The sequence below is a fragment of the Cynoglossus semilaevis genome, chromosome 3 (assembly GCF_000523025.1).
Source record: "Cynoglossus semilaevis isolate Cse_v1.0 chromosome 3, Cse_v1.0, whole genome shotgun sequence".
In the NCBI taxonomy this organism is placed as follows: Eukaryota; Metazoa; Chordata; class Actinopteri; order Pleuronectiformes; family Cynoglossidae; genus Cynoglossus; species Cynoglossus semilaevis.
Window position 1 is genome coordinate 12,644,993 of NC_024309.1, and position 15,937 is coordinate 12,660,929.

At 40.3% G+C, this 15,937-nt stretch overlaps 1 protein-coding gene across 4 annotated transcripts in view; it reads right to left on the reverse strand.

Moving 5' to 3' along the window:
* Positions 1-14,980, reverse strand: part of cdh19 (cadherin 19, type 2) — a 39,347-nt gene extending 24,367 nt beyond the window's left edge. For 2 of the 4 annotated variants that reach the window (XR_003049388.1, XM_025054512.1), the window contains exons 1-3: positions 14,896-14,980; positions 2,178-2,408; positions 54-150 (exon numbers count right to left, since the gene is read on the reverse strand). The gene's annotated coding sequence lies outside the window, so the exon portion shown is untranslated. Of the gene's footprint in view, positions 1-53; positions 151-2,177; positions 3,059-14,895 lie in introns of those variants that run through there. The other 2 variants (XM_025054510.1, XM_025054511.1) reach the window with 2 other exon arrangements.
* Positions 14,981-15,937: the final 957 nt, after the last annotated feature.

The following is a 15,937-nucleotide window of genomic DNA, read 5'->3' on the forward strand; positions in this document are numbered from 1 at the left end:
CAACAAGACTGTTTTGACATTCAGACCAAGAGACAGACGTTCTGTTCCCTCACCGCCGCGTCCTGCTGGGGTCACGTTGAAAAATGGACCAGTCCTCACTTGGAGCTGCAACTCAGTTGAGATACTGTTTCTTTCCCTCTGGTTTTAAGGCTGATTGAGAGAGAGAGAGAGAGAGAGAGAGAGAGAGAGAGAGGAAATAAAAGTCAAACTTAGTTCATGTTTAGGTTCTGTTCTTTTTCAAAACCTTCAATTCAGGACTGGAAAAACTCATTGTTGAAGTTTTGTAAGTGGAACTGGCCTATTCTTGGGTCTCTCGTCCACACAGTTTCACAGACAAACAGAAAGGTGCACAGAAACAGAAAGACAAACAAAAGCAAAGGACTTCTCCAGTCGCCTCCAACTTTTTCTAATACCACCAAAATTGTTGGTTGTTTTTTTTTTGGGTTTTCTTTTTCACAGAGATCAACAGTCAAATGTGGGAGGACCTTTTTTTGGGGGGGGGTTTCTTTTTCAAAGAGATCGACAGTCAAATGTGGGAGGACCATCAAAAATTCTTGAATCAGGAGGCAGATTGGGCAGCAGGCCGGTCAGTTAAGAACATGCAATTTGCTTGTATAAGTCACTCTCAAAATATGTGCAGGAAAAGAAGAGGCCTTGTCCAGCTTGGACATTTATGGAGCTCCAGGAATAATCTTGTTTTGACAGAGAAATGTCTGCAAATTCCACAGATCCTCCATGGCTGCTGATGAACAGGATACCATCAAGGCCGTGGCCTTTCCATCCTGTCTTATATAATTACTTAACATTGTTATATATTATTGTCATGTCATTTCTAATGTCTATCTAGTATTTAAGTGGTAGATGATGTTGTCTTCAACCTCAAGTCACACGTTTTCCACAATCTCTAAAGCCAAATTCACATGCATGAACTGAGGTGTGTCCGAAAAGATAGGGACAATCCAAACGTTTCCGGGAGAAAGATGTGTCGAAAAAGTTCCCTGGAACTTGATTTTTTTTGAATGAAGTGAGAGTCCTGGACTTTTTATATTGGCGTGTCAGTCATCTGGAATTATGAATTATTCTGGAAGAGGGGAAAAAAACAACAGCTGCAGAAGAAAAAAAATCACAATGAAGACGAGAAACAACACGATAAAAAAAAAAAAACACGTGATGCTTCTAGGGTGCCATCGTACAATTTATGACTTTGGTCCAATGGCCGTATGAAAAGGGTCATAGTCGAGTACACTAACAGTAGAAAGTTTCAAATATTCTTAAGTAAATATGCATTTTGTGGAATCATGTGCCCATATTTGACAAGGATGGTGAAGACAGACAGGCGAGAGAGCTGAGAAATGACAGCTACGGAGTCAATCTCAGGACTTGCCACTCAGAGGAATGATGCCAATGAGTTATATCCCCTAATTATTCAAGCATCGGGTCAGAGGGAGGTTTTCGTCTCATACTATTCACCGCAACTTAAAGATTTGTTAATCCCCAGGTTTTGATTCATTGACAACATACAGTAACCTTTTGCATCAAAAAAAAAAGAATTTTGTACATGTTTGTCATAAACATTCTGACCCCTGTGGGCTAATTACTGTACCACACCTACTGCAACTCAGACATGTCGGTGGCATCTCTCGCTCCGAGACCTTCGTAACAGGGAGGAATTTGTTATTTCCAAAGTTGAGAATAGTTCTCCCTGTGAACCGTGCTGCTCCCATTCTGATTACATATCAAACAGAGAAATGTCAGGACCCGCTCTGTGACATTTAAACCTCCCCCCGATGTAGACCCTGTCTAATTGAGCGTCCCTCATTATAATGATAGAGTGTGTGCCAGCGACCACTGAGAAAGAGTAGGATATCACAAATGAAAGGTGGCGCTTTAGTTCCAGCAAAAAAAAAAAAAAAAAAAAAAAAAACTATTTACATTTCCTCGATCTCTTTCACTACGGGAAAGCGTGAAAGAGGAATCGGAACGATCTCTCAGTCTCCCTGCGCTGACATTTCCCAGCCCCGTCACAATAATGGGCATGGAGCAATGGTCAGCATATTTGCAACCAGATAAAGGTGAGCGCGGTCAAATCAGCATCCACCGGGGGCGATGTCAGGTTGCATAAATAAGGTGAAGGTGTGATGGTGATACAGCGCCTGCTTATGTTGTGTTTTACTCACTTATCAGTGGAGACATCAATCACTTTTACAGGGAGCACAAAGCAGAGATCCACGGCTCTGTGGATGGAAGGTGAGCAGAATTATCCTTCTCAAGATTTCTATGGAAACCAGGGTCTTCTTGGTCAAACCTTCAATTACCATCAGCTTAAGGAACATGGAGATCCAGACCTGGACCATGTTGCAGGCAGACGTGCCCTTCACAGGTTACCCTCCTGTTGTGGTGACGTCTCACTGTAATTGGAAGAAGCATTAAGTGTCCTTGTCATTCAGCTCAGGCTGCCGTAGTGAATTTGATGAGGACGTCACATTAAAAATGCATGTTCCTCATGCCTCCCACTTTGGCCTTTGTCTTACGACATGGCAAACGACATACGCTTATGACGAGTAAGGGCAAGGCTGACGGCGACTGACGTTTGACAGGATGCATCACCCAGGTTTTGTAAACAGCTTTTTTGTTTCCTTCTTTAATATCAAAGCCATGGGATTAGTAATTGTTTCTAGTACCTATGAAAATGTCTTTTGTTGGAGTATTTTGGTCAGATCTGGTGTGTACTGAGTTCTTTTGCAAAAATTTAGCTTTTTTTTTCAATGTTGTGCTGTTTTTGCTTTAAACTGTTTTCTATATAAATCAGTGATGTTTATTTTTAAAGCACTGCATCAATTGAATACATCTTGTGTTTTAATGTGTACTTTATTCCCTTATAGATTTCTATTCCTCACAGTTGACTGCAGGAGGCGCACCCCTCCATCTCCCCCAACAACGTTGTTGCACTTGTAAAATGACAATAAAACCTCTTCAATTCTATTCAATTTTCATAACATCTGATTAAAGTCTTCAACGTCAACGAGCTGTTGACAACCCGCGTACAAAAAGAAAAGATCCAAAAACTTGGGAACGTTACCTCGGGAAGCTAGATAAGGAATACATCAAAGCCACAAAAAAATCTCCTCGCGATAAACGCTGATGAAATTTGAGAGTTATAGCTCTGCTGCAGCAGCTCAGACAGCTGAGCGGTGGCCGGCAGCCAGCTGTCAAACAGCTGCTGGACGATTACTTGTGAGACGTCTCTTGTCTCCAGGATCTGTGTGAATCCGCCGCAGATGAACACTAACTCTGGGCCGCTAGGACAGCCGGGAAAAATCTGCACCAGACAGACAGCCCAAGTTTGTTTATTTGTACATTCAAGAAGGTCTTATAGACATGTATATTTATAAATATGTTCATATATATATAGTGTTTTATATATATATATATAAATATATATAAATTATTTTTAACCTATATGCAATGGTTTTCTTTATGAACTTGCCTAACTAATGTCCATGTGGGCCACAAAGTCCAGTGTGGGTCTTTTTCATAGACATGAGCCCCACATTGGGTTGGTTCAGTACTGTAGGATAAACATATGTCGTCCACATTTTTTACTAAATTCAAGATAACTTCAGAATGTTTAGCTAAATTGAGTTGCATGCTTTAAAAAAATATTGACCAAGTTCAAATCAAGGTCAAAGATCCGATGCAACAGCCACGATAAAAACAACGATTCAAACTTATTGTACCATGTTTTCATTTAAAAATAACTAAAAAAAAACATGTCAACCTGATCTTCACCGTGTCACCTAGCCTGGCTGGTGTTTTCATGTGAATACGTAAATCTAAAAATGTATTTTTAAAAATAACCTGGCTGGTGTTTTCATGTGAATACGTGCATCTCCAGGAATGTGATTTGCAAATATCAAGACCTTCTTTCACAATGATATGCAGAGGTTGATGCAAACTAAGGTTTGAATCACCAGAGAAAAAAAAAACAACAAAAGTCACTCGTTCGATAAGAATAGGTATCAACAAATAAGTCGACTAACGTTGAGGTTTCCTCCTTAATTAAAGCTTGTCAACTGATGTTTACTAAGGTTAATTAGGTTAATTTCATCTATCTTCATGACGAGCTACGGCTGCACATTGTTACCAGTTGTTCTTTTTATCAAAACGTTCTACTGCGGTCAGCCATCAGTTTGTATCATTCATATTAATGCTGTCATGGCCAAAACAAAACAAATTTCCCTTTTTTTTTCTTATTTTACCATATTTTATTTTTGTTTTCTTTATGAACTTACTTTTTATGCACAAATTGAATATGTGCATAAAAATAGTGTGGATAGAAACACCTTGTGACTGACGCTGTACTTTCATGGAGCCAGAAACATGGAAATATGAGGAAGGCTACGGATTCTACTTGGCATATACACCCGCACGGAACCTTTAAAAGAATATCGAGTGACATTTTTGAGTGACAGGAAAATCAACAGTTGGGTAAAAGTCAGGACATGGTACCACACTGGTACAGCCTGAGTTCTAACCTTGTAAGTACCGGCTGGATGACAAATCGTCAGTGGCGTCTCCCAGGTCAACAAGTCAAAGCTGATCCAGGTTTCTGCTGCACAGAACTTCTTGTTTGCTAGGACCTTCATTCATCATCTCATCTTAGTAATCTGTTGATGCCTAGAAGGTCTTAGAACCCACCTAGTGTCTTTCACTGGAACATCTCAACCAGCTTTACTGACATCAAGTTCATTTTTTGCCTTTTTCCATGGTTCCACCTGGTTATTAAACCACTGGGACCTCGTAAAACCTTTTCCTAGGGCTTGATCAAAACAAGCTATCAAATATTCAAAACCGTACCACAAGTGAGGGTTGGCAAGAATCTAAAATGAAAAACACATATGGAGCTTCATGGGTTCCATTAACAACAACAAGGATCAGTATGAGAGTCTAAGGCCTTCATCACATGTCCAGAAGGTTCTGGTCCTAGATCAGTGTGTTGTGGGTTCATCTACCAGCCAGCCTTGGATCTAAGATCATTTTCTAGCCAGATAACGATTTACCTGTTCCTGCATTCTTCTTCTTCAGAGTGGAAGACCCTTAAGATTGAGACGGTTGAGTCACGTAAAAGCTGAACACTGTCGCTGTATTTTGGTTTTCCCCCTTTATTGTCAGTCTGCTGACAGTAACAAACATCTGCTGAGAGTAAAACCAACAACATTTTCTCAAAGGAGCCGCCTGAGAAACCAGACAACTCCTTTTCTGTCGGTTCTCTGGGGAAACGTCATCTCGAGCCAAACACGTGGTATCCGTCACGCTGATGAAATGCATAATTAATTCTCATCATCCCCGTAATATTTTGGCAGACTTTGACCGGCAACGATGACAAATTACAGGCCGGTGACCATGTGGTGACGGCGGCCCTGCTGATATCTGTGGTTGTTTCCTACATTAGTTTTTGGCGTCCCAGATATCGCTGGTGATAAATTGGCAAGGTTACAAAGTATTTACACAAATAAGTTGAAAACAATCGATCTGCTGCTCCACATTGTCATACCCTGAGGGATGTGATTCCCCCGTACGAATGCACAATCCCAACGGCCGGGGTTCATTGGAGACGCAGATTGTGTCCGATTGATCAATGGGAACTAGTGCTGAGCCATCAATCTAACGGGAGAGGAATAGGAAAAAGGGAACATTAACATGTATAAGCTGCCGTGTCCCGACAATGTCCTCTAGCTGGAGTTTGCAGGAAGGCAGACACCTCAGGGGACAGGAACAAAAGAGGTAAAGTGTAAGACCTGTGACAGGAACGTGTTTGGATCCTAACTCTCCTCTCAATTTCCTCTCTTTTGCCACCGACTGAACTCCAGCTGCTGCTGCACTTGGTTCTTTATTAACCAACACTTTGAAAAGGTATTAATCCCTGAAATTCAAACAGCCCTGAGTATGAACATCACCTTCAAATGCCCTTCAGGTAATCATCACCGCGAGTCGCTAATGAAAGCATCAAATTGCAGGGAACCTTTTTGGCCACCTCTGTGCCGCAGTATTTAAAACAAACAGGTGATTAATGACTGATTTCTGCCAGTATTGCTGCTGGACAGCTGTTCCATAATGTAGCAGTCAGTCACTTGGACCGAACTCTGAACAAACCTCCGTCAAGGTCTTCAGTGCTTCTCAGATTTATCAGGAAAATGTCAACACGTTGTTGTTGTTAGAGCAGGTGTGGCCAAATGTTTTTCCAAGAGATTGGATACTGAAAAAAAAACAAAAAAAAAAACACACACACACACACACACAACTGCCACTACTGTACTTAAGGGAAACAACAAATTTTTCAAAGTGCTTTTTCTAGTAGCAAAACTTGGTAGTGAAAGTACGAGAAAGATTTCCACAAAATATCTTTACTAATGCAACGCAGCCTAATGCAAGCAAAATAATAAAAATACCTGCAAATATATGCGTGACCTACTGCATATATGACCTACTGCATATATGTTATACAATAAATGTAATACAAATGTTTGTTTATTTGTGGGTTGTTGTTTTTTGTTTTTGTAAAGGCACAGGGCGTTCCACAGTTTGGTTTAAAATCATGTCAAACAGACTGAAAATACTACATTTCCTGAGGCTCTGGACAATAAATAACAACATTCCAGCCCAGTTTACACACGTGTGTGTGTCAGTGTAAAGAGGAATGAACTCTGTCCGAACCACAATTTATAGGAATTCCTAAATTAATATCTGACATTATTATTTCTCCTAAACGGCTGAATCTGTGTCTGTGTGTGTTTACGTGTGTGTGTGTTTATGTGTGTGTGTGTGGTAAACAAATGTCAGCCCCGGGGGAAATGCAGCCTAAGCTTAAATATTGACATTCAGATTGGAGCTGAATAAGTCGTCACTGCTATTATTCATTCAGTCTTGCAGCCGTGCACTGGCACGGAAGCTAATCTCTGCCCTGGAGGCACTTCAGCGGTAATGCACCTGTTAACAAAAGAGGAAGAAATCCCCCTCCATGTCATTCTGAAATGTAAAAAGATTAGCTAATATTTTATTACAGTTGGAGCGCGGGGAGGGGGGGGTTATTTTACACCTACGTGTTCTTCTCTGACTCTGAACAGGTTGCTGTTCAGTTTTATTCCAATGGAAAAGTAAATATAGTGTTAAACTGTCTGCTCAGTGATTATTAGAGACAACAAAAAAAAAAACAGGTTTATAAAACTGTAAATAAAAGCTTTTTAACTGGCCCAGCTGCCAACTGGGACTCAACAAACGATCCCTTATGAAGCGCTGGTCAACAACTGACACCACGTGGGTCGGACCGAACTGTCCAATCTGGACCGCGACTGGAATCTAAAATAAATAAATCAAATAATAATGTTACATTAAAATGTGATTTTTATTTGTTGAATCAGAGCCAACTCCTCAGAGGCTAATAACGTGTTGCTACCAAGGTCAGGTTGTACAAGAAAGATAGGTCAAAGGTCACATACGATGAAAGGTGAAGCAAGGCGGAGCAACGTTACAAATTGGTTTAATTTGAGTTAAATCAGCCTTAAGTCTTAAGGTTTTTGAGGGTTGTAGAAGCAGTATTCTTCCCATAGTACAACCAAAGTACTTCAGAGTAATACATGAAGGACACATAGTGCTTGGTTCCCTGGAGAATCAGACAGAGCCCAGCTGTGTCAGCGGCTCTGAACGTGCAGCACTCAGACAGATGGAGAACACTGGTCGACAGAACCTAATTCTGCTTCGTCTGTTCAGCTGTTTCACTGTGGCTAAAAGAAGTTTATACGTAGAAACGAAATAAAGTCTGTAGAAATTCCAGGAATTTGTCTGTTTTAGTACATCATTACAAATTTGTCACATTTTGTTTACTTCTTTTTTAATATATTTGTATTTGTTTGATCAGGTTTTGTTCAGTTTAGTTTATTTATTATTGTCCACTGGGCCTTGAAAATCCATTGAATTCCTTTTACATTTGTTATGTGTGTCCTTGAGATCCACAACAGAAATATAGTATTTTATTTTATAAAAAAAAAACTATTTTTATTTATTTATTTATTTTACGCTAGTTCTTTTGTATCTATTTTTTTTGTCTTGTCGACCACACTTACCCATTGACCTCTGGGTCTGATGAAGCTGGAGAAAATGTATGTCTTTTACATCGTTTCTCAATAAAATAATTTGTAATAATAATAATAACAATAAAAAACGTTATGTTATAAATCACAACACATAAATTTACATTTTTTGACGCTTTTCTAAAATCTGAAAATACATTTCTGTGACAAACACACTGAGGTATAATTGGAGTTTTTTCTCTCTCCTAATGGAGATTCTGCTGTTCCTGACACCAGGCTGTGAGAAAAAAATAAAAATAAATACTCGCCTCCCTCCCATCCCCTGCTTCTCCCCCTTTCTTCCTCCCCCTCTTCCTCCCCGTCTTTCTCCTCAGCCCTGGCAGACTTCCTCTGGTCTTATCAGCAGGGTTGAGATTGAAAGTTTCAATCGTGTTTATCGTATCAATTGTCCAGACTGACATTTTCCTGTTGAGCCCAGCAGCGTTGTTGTGGGCGAGGAGTGAAAGAGAACTCTCATGTAAAGTAAACCTAAAGTGAAATCAGTGTCAGAGTGACTGGAAATGCAGCTGCAGATCCTTTGATATACTGGCACTTTGGTGATGTATTTATGAACATCTGCTCCAGGCAGCCGGCGCGTGAGTCCTGCTTAAAGAATCCTGCTTTCTATCAAGGCACCACTTACGAAGGTAGAGAAGGACGAAGGCTCGACTCGGTTTTAGTTATCGACGGATTTTATCTTAAAAATATTTGTTTTTTTATGTATGAAAATATTTCATTCACAAGAAAATAATAATATACGTTTTTTATACGAGCCGTCTGATTTTCCAGATCTCACTCGAGGCTAGTTTTTATTCTATAGACTTTGGAATTTGTTGTCGTGACTTTGTGTGACTTCTGAAACGAACATTTATACTTTGATTTTTGGGAAAACATCAGGAAAATGACATTTTGTTTTTTTTTTTTTTGAAAAACCAAAACTGAGATTTGAGATTTTTATCTCAGTAATGGCGCCATCTACTGTCTGGTTTTCATTACAAAATGCAGCTTTAAAATCTATATTTATAAAAGTAAAACCAACCATTAATATTTCATGTATTAAACTTTTCACTCTACTAGGATTTTTTGACCCTTCTAAAAACTTCTTTTTTGGTGTTCCATAGAAATAAATACATAATAATAATAATAAACCAAGTTGTACTTTTGACAATCAACCACTGTCGTCAGAGATTATTCATTCATCTCTTTTAATCCAAACACTTCCACGTCCATTTTCCCAGGTGTCCGTCAAATTGCGTCTAAAGATTTGACGGTCATCATTTCGATGAATTATCCATTTTTCCTCCTGAACAAAACTACATGTTGTATGGTAACATTTGACATCCCGCTCCAGCCTGAATCTGAATCAGTTCAATTTTAAACTGATTTATTTCACTGCTTACGCAGCATCGGCCCAGTAAAGGCAACACGCGCCTGAGGGATAAAAGCTGTGACGTGGAGGGAATTGGTTTGTTGCATTGGCTTTGAACTGAGACACAGACACAAATTTCAACTAATGACGGTTCCACCTGAAAGTTACAGCTCGTGACAAGTACAGCACGGCGGCGGCGGCGGCAGCACAGTTTCCTTAACACGTTTACGTCCATCACGTACGTAATTCAGCCGATAGATAAAAAGGATGAAAACACAGACCAAAAATAGGCCGGTGTAACAACACGGTCCTGTGACACACTGTTAAAAATAGTTTAGTCAGAGACGTTCCTGCAGCACTGTGTGGTTCTCAGCGAGTTCCATCTGCGTCCAGCTTTTTGCAACCAATTATTTTGAAATCAAAAATATCCAAAGGACTTGGTTTCCTCTGCTGCAGGGCCGTCAATCACAATCACAATCACTCAAGAGGCCAAAATTCAAAACACAGTCGAGGTCGCAGTCTGAACAGGCTGAACATTTACTAAAGAGTACATTATTAAACAGTGACTTTTTCTTCAATAATAATAAATTTGAACTAATAAAAACATAGAGCAGAATTGGGATTATGGATTTTGGGATTATATATATATATATGTTTCCCTGCGTTTGGCTCTTTAGCTGCTACATCCGATCATTTAGTGCTAATAAAACCATGTTTTCCAGAATGTCTTTTATTTATTTTAAATTATTGTTCTTTTTACATGCCTTGTCTCACTGTCCTTTCAACACAATTCCACGTTTCCCTGCGTTTGGCTCTTTAGCTGCAGGGATTTCCTGACATCCATCTGCAGGAGCTGTGCTGAGGTGAGGCTGAGCTGCAGTGAACCAATGAGGCCTGACTCAGCCAACGGTTCTGGATGCTGTTCTGTTTGGGGCCATGTGCACAGCTATTCCACAGTGAGCTGAGAGAGTGTTTGCGTCTTATTGTTTCCACATCGCTGAAAGCAGCGTTAAATACACAGTATCTCTGTGTACTTGTGCACTGACATTACCGCCGTCGGTACTGTAAGGTAATCCTAAAAATGGAAACATAAAGTACCTCCAAACTGCATGAGACCTGGTTAGTTAGTTAGCAGCTAGTTAGGCTAAAACCAGACTTTTATTTGATAATAGCTGAGTCAATAGGTCCACGAACCACCTGCGGCCCACGACCCACATATTTGTGGCCCCGCAAACTTGGTGGCATCTAAACGTTTATGACCATTTTTAAAGGTGTATTTGATGATATTATGCTATGACTGCCCCTCTGAACCCCCCCCCCCCCCCCCCCCCTAGCTTTGATGCTATGAGCTTGTATACGGATCACTCTGTTTGGAGCTAGCGCATAAAACATTTGTCTTCCCCCCTAATTCTGTCATGCCTCCGTAACTTCAGCCGCCGCGGAAAAAAAAAAAGGAGCCCGCATGTTGAATAAACTTTAAAAAATGTCGTGAAAAATTCAAGTGGGCTCGTCTGCATATTCATGTGTCACGCAGCTTGTTGGCTTTCTCAAATTGCATTCAATGTATTATTGATGCACCTTGTGTAACTTTTGCATCATAGATGACAGGGAATGAAAGCGCGGGAACATCAGTGTCATCAGGATGGATCTAATAATTGCAGTAGTTGCGGCGTCTCTGGATATTTAACGCTGACAAGAGACGGAAGCATACATTATGTCAGGCCGCCGCGCAGAGATGACACGGAGCGGTAACAAACACAGGCGGTCCCCCACCCTCCTGGCGAACACAGGGATGCAGATCCACCTGACGCAACAAGGAAGGTTGACGCACTAACTGTCCAGGAATGTGTGCCATCAAAGAGCCGCAGAGTTTGAGCTACAAAGACTCCAAACCAGGAGTCGCAGCAGCCGCCGCCGCTGTTCTCATGGAGGGTTTCAAATCATTGACTCAGGGCTATGGTTAGTTAGTTAGCTTAACTTAGTTAGTTAGCTTAACCCACATATGATACAGCAAAGGATTATGGGCCTACATCTTGTTCTAGAATCTTTCTCATTTTTCTCAGTGACCTGATGAAGTGATTTCACTGTGAGAACACTAGAAATATGACATGATGTAATTAGTAATTAGCATTTTTTTTAAATAAACAAATTAGCAACAAATCAGCTCCTAAAACAATTCATGACAAAACATTACACACGACCTTTGGCCTCGTGATAAGAGGATCAAGCTTGTTATCAGGAGATTGAAGGTTCTGATATCATCGGGTGATTCATTTGGGAATCCCGTTGAGTGTGCAGTTTGTATGGCAGCGGCCAATCAGGAAGAAGCAGAGACAGAGGATGAGTGTTTGTCTGTGTCACAGTTAAAGTAAGAACATATTGTAAATAAAAGATTTCAATGCTTCCCAGTAAATCCTGTTTGCACTGCTCAGCAGCAGTCTGTTCAAACTGAGGCTGTTTACACACACACACACACACACACACACTTATGGCGGTTTTTGTGTGTTGTGAGCACTTCCCATTCACATAATGCATTTCTCTTACTTTCAATCTGAATCTAAAACAACTCAGATTCTAATCCTGACTCTGGACTTCATCTTCAACCTAAAACATCCTCTCACTGCAAAACAGTCCCACAAGGACGACGTGTCCCTAAAACAATGGCCGTTCGCCAGGAAGGTGTCCCCACTAGTACAGCTCTACCAGGCACACACACACACACACACACACACTGAGGTGGAAGGTGTAACTAACACTGCAGGTATTAAGTGACTGAGACTCCAGTCTGGAACTCGGGCTTTGATGGACTGATGACTCCAGTGTTTGCTTTTCTAATCCTCTTGGCATTTTGACAAACACGACAACAGCAGCGAAACTAAAGGCCATCGCCGGCTCGGGTTTTAAGAAGTTCTGAGTCTGAATTTCTGTATTAACTTCTGATAAACTGTTCCCTTTCTCAGAAAGGCTTGTTGCAAGCTGTGAATCACGATGCCTGCTGCTTCACTGGGGTATTAATAGCTTTGTATCCAGAGGAAAACACAGACTTAGATTAAATGTCCTCTACAGAAGCACTGTTTATTCATCGCTATCAGACGGAACAAATGCTCAATTGTTGTACAGAACAGATAGCAGAAGTCGTCAAATGGTTTTCATTAGAGTTTGAGCGCCGACGGACATGGACCAACGGACAAGGACCAATAACGGCCGAGTGAAAACGATAGCCATGTCTAGGGAGTTGTTGTTAAAACTGTTTGTTTGTTTTTCCTCAATATTTTCTATTGGAGGCAGAATTTTTTTGTTCCATTTTAAAGGCCTGACATTAAATTGTCTTTGTGACCTGGTCACAGGCTGCGTCTTTGCCTTATCTAAGGACTGAAATCCAGTTACTTTCAATTTGTATTTAATTTGAAAAAGTAAAAAAAAAAAAAAAAAAAAAAAAAGAAAAGGGGCATTAGATGGAGTTAGATCAAAAACTGTTGGACAGCTTCAGTTATTTTAGCTTTTTTTTATCAAATTGAGTTAAAATATGTCTTTTTTCTTTTTATTTATCTGATTTCAAAATCTTTCACTAGTGAACCAACCTCGAACCAAAGTCACAGAAAGAAGAGCTGAAAAAGTCGCCTGAGAAAGCAGCGTCTGATCCTAAACTCTAACCAGGTTCAGGGGCCACAGCCAGGGGTCCACACTGGTCACTTCAGACCCCCGACCCACAGGGACCACCGTTCGGACAGTCTTCAGCGCCTGCGGACTATAATTCACACACATGTCCTTTCCTTCACCGTGCAGTTTATCACTGATTAAAGATCCTCGTCTGCACTCGTCTGCGTTGTGAAGCTCAGTGATTATGGTTTTGATTAAGAAATAGATGATATCATGCATCACAAACAGTAATCGAAGGCAGACGTGGTAATACAACGTCTAATGAAAAGGGAGATTAAATTTGAGTCTGTGCATTTAATAAGATCGGGGAAATTGATTAGGTTACATTGTTGCGTTTGTTTGTTTACCGCGCGCACGCTGGACGACACCAGACAGCGGTTTGTAACGCTGTTGTTCGTTGTTTGTGTGACAGCGTTTCATATGGATTCGTTTAGTCAGGGAGGTACTGTATCTCTGCCTGCTGTGGTTTATGTGCAGATTTTATGGTATAAACCGAGCCGGGCCAAGGCTGCAGGAGTGGGACGAGGCGGCGGCGGTGGCGGCGGCGTTCATCCAGGCGAGCGAATCAGGGTGAAGGTCAGTGATCTCCTGGCCGTGTGGCCGCACCGTGATGCTTTCATTACTTCCCCATCAACTGAGTCCAGGCCACAGAGAACACACTCACCGACGTGTACCACTTGTCAGACTCTGTGCTCAGATGTTGCTTCTATTTAATTAAGGCGGAAACAAGTCGTAAATTTGGAGAACAAACTTTTTTTTTTTTTAGAGAATAGTTGCCCATTTAGACAATTAGCAGAAGAACCGTTTGTTGCAAAATCCTGTTTTTTTTTTGGCTTCCTCCAGATGAAGGCAAATTGTTTTATCTTTCAGCTGCATCCTCAGGGAATTGAACCCTTCACAGCCAAACGTTCCACTGTTCACCATAACGGTGCCTAACTCTGCCTGCCTGTCACTCAATCCTGAACAGGAAAATTAAGGTGTATTTTTGAGTTGTTTTTTTTTTTTTTCCTCCAGAGCCGGGCTGCCTACAGAGGCTATAAACTATGAGAGATGAGAGAGTGGGAGTGAAACCACAGAGATCTTTACCCCTGGGGCAGAAGAGAAAGGTTCAAAGCCAAAGGTTTGTATTTTGTCTCATGAATATTTTAGGACATCACAGACGCTGCTTGTGGCTTAATTCTCAGCAAAGTAGGGCATTGTTAAGGAAAAGACTTTTTATTTTTTTTTATTATTGTGGCGTTTTATTTTCTGCTCAATCTTCCTTTTTTTACTTTTATTGTGGTGTTTTATTTTCTGCTCAACTTCCCTTCACGCCCAGACGGTTGCTTAATTACCAGAAGACTGCGATCATTAATGGAACAAAAACGGATGTGTGATAATTTGACCTTTGGTCCAAAAAATCAAGGTCTTAAATGAACAAAGCTTTCAAGTCCAGAGAGGAACTCCAAGTCCAACAACCAACAAGTTCCAGGTCTTTTCAATAATCACGTCTCTGTAGGTTAGGTCAGTGTGATGATGTCATTAAATTACACAACCAATCGACTTCAACTTCAACTGTCAGAGTACTCGACGTGAAAAAACCAGGAGAACAGACACCATGATCTAACGTGGCAGTTCTGTAGCCCAGCTTATCAAAAATGTGTGGCCCACGTGGACCACTACCTGGTGTTACTACGACAACGAACATCCACTACTAGTTTTGTGTATGTTTCACAGTAATATTTGATGTGTTTTTCCTACCTCTCTCATCGTCTCTCTCTCCTCTAAATACTGCTGCCTCATGACACGGTCAGCATGGCTCCAGGCACCCGATTGCTGCTGCTGCTGCTGCTGCTGCTGATGCTAATTCTGATGCTGTGCCCCAGTGGAGACCTTTAAAAAAAAAAAAAGAACTTAACCTTTTTAATTACTGCCAGTGCTTCTAAATTAAATACATTCTGAAGCCAACTTCTTAATTAACTACCAAAGTATGTACAAAGATAAAGTTCCAGCCAAAACGCGTCTCCATTTTACGGCCAATACTTTAAAGGACGACTGTTTTTTTTAAACCTTTTTTCATCACGTTTTTTTTTTTTTTTTTTGGCTGTTGATTGTTTCGTCTTGCATTAGTAAAGTATCACAAATTTAGTTTGAGCTAACAATTAGCTATCAGCCTTTGTAAATTTTGTTGAGCTAACAATTAGCTATCAGCCTTTGAAGTTATCTTCAAATTAAATCTTATCTATGTTTATGGCTCAGAGGTTAAAAAAGTTTTTTTTATTACCAACTTTAATGCATATTTTAAATACTTTATTAGACTTTTGATTTTTAGTCTTCAAAACACATTTATTTTCCTCCATTTTTAACATTTTAGAATGAGTAAACAACTTTTTTTCTGCTGGTAAGGTGTTTTCAAAAATTTAAAATTTTGTCCAGACTTTGATCTTTGGACTTTAAACAGGTTGATAAAGTTAAATAAAAAAAATCCAACTATAAATTAACAAAAAAAGAAAATCTAGAAAAATGTTCAATAAGCTAGCTGTTACCAGTTGACAGACCTCCCAGAATGCAGCTGTTATAACAGATTTTTTTTTTAGCTCTTTTCCTTTTTTCTTCAGAAATCTCCTTCAAGCGTTAATCGGTGTTTTGCTGAACAGTGCAGAAGAATTCAAAACCTCCTTTTATGCTAAGCATTAGCATACGCTCCAGCATGGTGCCACCGCATTGCCCCGACTGTGTCAGTGTGTTTGTAGATTATTGGACATTAGCATAAAAATAAATATGACAGGCAAATGCAAAGCCT